This window comes from Microtus pennsylvanicus, chromosome 3 (genome assembly GCF_037038515.1).
Source record: "Microtus pennsylvanicus isolate mMicPen1 chromosome 3, mMicPen1.hap1, whole genome shotgun sequence".
Classification (NCBI taxonomy): domain Eukaryota; kingdom Metazoa; phylum Chordata; class Mammalia; order Rodentia; family Cricetidae; genus Microtus; species Microtus pennsylvanicus.
Genome location: NC_134581.1, coordinates 77,736,558 through 77,742,500, shown reverse-complemented (window position 1 = coordinate 77,742,500; position 5,943 = coordinate 77,736,558).

The following is a 5,943-nucleotide window of genomic DNA, read 5'->3' as shown; positions in this document are numbered from 1 at the left end:
AAAAAGAAGGAAAAGCCTAAATTAAGAAGCTGGCGAGGCTACAAAGCTGAATGTGTCCACACCACTGGTGGGAACGTCACACGGCATAGCCACTTCTGAGAAAGATTTGACTCCTCCTTCCTTGTCTACTTGTCATGTGTCGTGCATGCACACACACACAAACATTCACGAATGAGCAAGAACGGCTGTAGGAGCACCCACAAGTGCTACGGTGTTCATCTGGAGGGGAGAGGACAGCTTGCAGAAGTCCGTTTTCTTTTATCATGTAAGTCTCGGGGACCAAACTCAGGTTCTCGGGTTTAGCAGCAAGTGCCCCTTCCTGCTGAACCATCCGGCCAGTTTCTGATTGTTTCTTTTCAAGTTAAACATGCACCGTTTGATGCGGTGACTCCACTCCTGGGTGTTTACCCCGGAGAAATGAAAGCATGCCCACAAAGACAAATGTTCACAGGAGTCCTATACACAATAGTCATGCCCTGGAAACAACCCAAATGCTCCCCAGCAGACCTTGCAGATGAATCCCAATGTCCTCATTCGGAGGAAGACACTGTGGACACAAGATGGGTGAGTCACTAAGACGTGGTGCTCGGAAACAAAGCAAGCCTGTGAGAAAGCTTGCTGCGTAAGTCTACCTACTCCAGGATCTAGGGGAGGCAAAGCAAATCCATAGTTGTTGGAGATGGTATTAGCTTAGAGTAGAGATAGGCAGTGCGGTTGCTTGGGAAAGAACCAGAATTTTCCAGTAAGGTGGTGCCGTGCCGTGCTATGATGGAGATGTGGGGACTTGGATATAAACACTTAGCAGCACCACGCAGCTAATATTTGTATATTTTATGTATGTAAATTTCCCTCGAAAAGCGATGTCAAAAAAGAATAAGAATTGAGTGGGTGAAATTATAGCAACTTGAGAATGGCACAATGTGATGGCTGTTGAAGCCGGGTGATGGGCACACGGGGATTTCAATTAGACTATTATGTTTACTTTGTGTGTTTTTCAAGTTTTCAGTAATAAAAAGTGAAATAAAATAAAGGAGAAGAAAAGGATAATTGTACCGCGAGGGGCTGTTTGGAGTTCCTGCGAAGGTTGGGAAAGGTTCTGAAGTCTACACGCTCTGTTTGACTTGCCTTCCTCTCCTCCCCTTCTCGGGCTCTCGCTTTCTCCGTTGCCTTCTTCTTTATTCTTCCGGCTGAGTTCTTTTGTTTTCCCCATTTCTCTTTTTGTCCCTCCCATTTCTGTTTGTTTGTTTGTTTTGAGACAGGGTCTGACCATCTAGCTCAGACTGTCTTATACTCCAGATGTCCTCCTGCCTCAGCCACTGAGTGTTGAGATTACAGGTGTGACCACAATGCCTGACACTCTTTTCAGTACTTTCTAGAGGCCCAGCTCCTGCATTGAACCTTCACTGCCTTTTCCCTAGGGTCCTTTGTCCCCTAGGGTGACACTGTGGCAAAGGTGCTTATTTTTTAGGGGAAAAGGTGAGGGGTGGGGCTTGGGACCCCTCTGAGGCTCTTGCCTTCCTCCCTTTGCTCTCCACTCTGACCTAGTCGTTTGGCCTCTAGAAGAGACTGGCGCCGTTCCTACCTCATTGTCGGAAAGTCAAGCGCAGCTGTAACAGGATGGACAGGCTGTGTGGCTCACACTTGTCGTCTCTATCTGGCTTCCCCGAAAACTGTCAGATTAGGGGAAATTTGATTCTGGTTCCCAGCCCTAAAACCTGGCTCACCTCCCAGCCAAAGCCTTCCACCTCAACTTGGCTCCTGTTCAGACAGACTTGTACGACAGCCTCCCTTCTCTGCCAGCATCCCAGCCCTGGCACCCTGATTTTTCACGCCAGGCCTCAACATCTCATGAGATGCTGCATTCACTCCCTTTGTCTGTTAATCAGCCGTGAGCTCAGTGATCTTTAAAGAGCACCTGTTGATTGCTAGGCACTGCTACACCCTGTGGCCATAGAGCTAGTGAGGGAAGTGGGATAAAGCAGAGGGCTATGGTACAGTGCTGTCAGGCAGCTCCTGGGGTATTTGGAGAAGCTGTGGGGCACACAGAGAGGTCTCATATACAGCATGGATTGGGGTAGGCAGGTCATGCCATTCTAGACAAAACACCAATGACGCCAAGACTCAAAGTAGGCAAACAGGCCTGGACACAGCCTTGAGACAGCGGGGTGAGCTCTCCCGGGCTGGGCTCCCTGGGAGCCGTAGGTAGTGCAGGTGGCTCAGGCTGAGATGAAGCCTGGGGTACCCACAGCCTCCCTGCTAGCACTGAGCACGATCGTCCTTTCCCAGCTCAGCACCCAGTGCATGTGCTCACCCAGATCTGGCCTTTCCGGAAGTGGGTGAAGTAGACTTGGTGCCTAGCCCTCATCCATCTCCCATCTGGGTGCCCCTATCGTGCCACCCCCAACCCCCGCTCCTTATCTTCCCATCCCCCCCACTCCCTACCCTCCCACCCTCCAGCCCCTCCCACCGCACCCTATTCCACCAAACCTTGGGCTGGGCAATGCATGACTCAGGAGGCTCTGGCCTCAGTGTCTGACGTGTGACTCCCACCTCTGCCTCTGTGGCTCACCTGCTTGCTCGTCTGTTCTCTTTGTCTTCTGAAAAGTTCTGGGGCTCTGTCTCTGGATCTGGGTCATGCTTTTGGTTGTGGCTCTGATTCTGGCCCTGACCCTGGGTGCAGCAGTGTCCCCAGGTGAGCGCATACCCAGGGAGTCAGGCCTGGTTGAGGGTAGATGCTGCCCTCACAGACAACAGAGGAGGAGGAGGACAGTACATTCTTGAGCTGAGACAGAGGGGCACTGAGCAGCCGTGGGGTGGGTGGGGCACAGAGGCCTCCCACATTAAGGGGTTGGAGGAATGAAGAGGCATAGGAAGACTTGCTAGGCACTCCAGAGAGTAGCTCCTGGCATGGCCAAGGTGGAAGGAGAAATCACTAGCAGAGCTTAAGGGATTAAAGAGAAAGTTCTGGGGCTGAATTAGGTGCAGCTCAAACCCAGTTCTGCTAGATGTTAACCTAGTGACCTTGAGTCTGTTGCCTAACCTCTCTATTTCCTCGTATTTAAAATGAGGAAAACGAAAAAGCATCCACTTCTTATTAGGAGAGGATGGGTTGAAATGGGCACAGCTGAGGCTTAGCGTGGCACCTGGTATCTGGTAAACACTGCACATATAATGGTAATGCCATTTGTCGTGAGATTTCTAGTGATTCCTGTCACCTGCTGGAGGCCCTGCAGGGATTTTCCCTTCCACCTGTGGGAGAAATGTAAAAGCTTGGAGCCGGGCATCCTCGTCACCGAGTGAGGGCAATAGCTCAGCTTCTCACTCTTGACTTCCTCTTTGTAAGAGGGAGATACTGGTCACTCATGGTCAAGAGTAGAGTTCAGATGCCCTGGGTGAATGGCTCAAGACTGAGTCCTGGCTGCTGTGTGACTTTGGGAGGGTTTTTTTTTCTTTAATCTCTGGGCCCCTGATTCCTTACCCGTATTTTGTAGCAGGCAGTTATGCAATCATTGCTAGGTTGATATGAAGTTCTTGCCAGAGAGTACGCTCCAAACCCAAAGCAGCGTCTGGTTCTGTTTCTTCAAGAGCTCCAGTGATGAGGATGGAGGAGCTGAGTGGGGGTGGGGAGTGGAGGTGGGAACTGGGGGTAGGATGGGAATGGCTGAATGGCATGATCACAACAAAAATGTCCCCCTCCTCGGCCTTCCTTGGAAGTTTAACTTCTTGCACCTGGGCGGTTATTCCAGGAAGGAAGGACTAGAAGGTGCCTTGTGCACTCTGAGGAACCAGCAGGGACTCCATGCTCCTTTTTGCGGCCCCTGTGATCTCTAGGCCTCTCTGGGGCCATCCCATGGTTCCCTGGCTGCTGTTTCAACCTCTCCCCACCCCCTAATATCTGTTTAGTTTGTTCTTTCAAAAACTTTTATTCTCGTCTCTGTTATCATGCCTTTCTCACCTCCATGAACTCTCTCCCTTTCTTCCCGAAGGTTCTTCTCTTTCCTCCTCCTCCTCCTCTTCTTCCTCCTCCTCTCTCTCTCTCACAATCCTACAAAAACAAGGATTTAGAGTCCAGACGTTGAGGAGGAAATGCTGTCTCACCCATTACTGTCTGCCCCCGCCGGCACTCCTCTGGTGTGACCTCTCCGTGGCCAGGCCTTCACCTAGCTGTCTGCCTTCAGTCCCTCTAGTCTAGAGGGGGAGAGGGAAGCAGGCCCGGCCTTGGTTCAGAAGGGTATTATTATACCACTCCAACTCCAGGCTAAACAATCCCAGTACCTTTAACCCTTTCCTCTCAGGTCCTGTTTTCCAAGTCTCTAATTATTTTTGTTGCCCGTCTTTAAATTTCAGAACACAACCCTATAATCATAGAACTTTAGGGCTCCAAGCTACCTGGACGTACGCCGGGGGAGGGCCAGTAGCAGAGGTGACAAGCCTTGCCCTCCCCGGCCACTCCACAGCGGCAGGGAACGGGTCACTTGCTCTTTTCAGACCTTCCCCATGGCTTCTTCAGCAGAGGAGAACCTTGCCTGCTTCCCTTTGTAAGGAAATAGCAACCCGCTGTATGCAGGCCCCTGTCTATCTGTAGCCAGAGCTATCCTTAACCCTCAGCAGCCTTTCTAGGCAGCAAGGCTCAACCTCATTTTGTAGATAAGAAAGTTGCCTCAGAAGGGTTAAATCATTTGCCAAAACCTATCCACTGAAAAGTCTATCCCATGTCGGGCTTGGTGGAACAAGGCTGCAACCCAGAACTCAGGAGACCAAGGCAGGAGGATTGTCACAAGTTCAGGGTCAGCATAGGTTATATCATAAAATCAAGGGCAACCCGGGGTAAGAGACTCTGATTCAATAAAATAAAACAAAACAAATAAAATACAACAAAATTAAATGAGGCAAAATGTTAAGTCCCAGGTTCCTCCACCCAAACTCCCTCCCCACCCACTCCTATCACCTAGCCCCACCCCCAGTTCCTTGCTCTCACTTGGGCTCTGAGCACAGCCCTGGTCTCTGCAGAAAACAGCTCAGACCCAGGGAGAGGAGTCACGAACCCAAACCAACTCAGAACCAACAGCATAAACGTGAATTCATGGAGGGCCTCATCCGTACCAGTTGCCCAGTGGCTGTGGGGCCTGGCACTGTGGACACCTGGAAGGCAGGGTGATAAGGCAAGAGCTGTGCCTCAGCCTTGGGCTGGACCGCAGCCGTGGGCTGGACCGCATCTTCTTGGGAAGCTCCTGTCTTTAACACCTCCGGCCTTTCGACTCGTTAGAGGAGACATGTTACATCATCTAGGGTATGCTTTATTCAAAGTCAGCTGATTTCTGGGTCTGGTGACTCACACCTGGGATTCCAGCACTCAGGATGCTAAAGTGGGAGGACCCTGAGTTCTTAGACAGCCTGGGCTACAGACCGAGACCACCGTGTCTCAAAAACCAAAATAAAATAAAATAAAACATAAATGAAGATGAAACAGGACAAAAGGAAGCAGCGACAGCACAGACGCATTAAGACTGACCCAGACCCTTCTCTCACAGCCTTGACGGCCACTTAGCTCACAGTCAGGAGGACCAGAACTTGGGTCCTGCGTAGTAAGTACACCGTCCCTCGAGTGTATTGAAGCTAGACTCAGAGAAGAACTGCCTGAAGAAAGGTAGCCCCAGAGCTCGGAAAGAGCGGCCGGGGAAGGCTGCAAAGTGTTTTCCTCCCCTGTGTCTAAGGCTCTATCATCCTCCAAGAGACGCATATATCAAAGACTTCCTAGACAGTCTTGTCCAGAGGCAAGAGATTGGGCCCGCGGGCCACTCCCCTCCCATCCTGGGTTCCCAGAAAGGGAGAAGAGAAATTCCTTTTAAGGGGTTTCCTTCTTTCATGACGGAAGGATTAGTGGCCAAGTCAGATGCAGTCAGGTCACCAAAAGCGGGTGGAGGAGACTACTCCACCCACTGA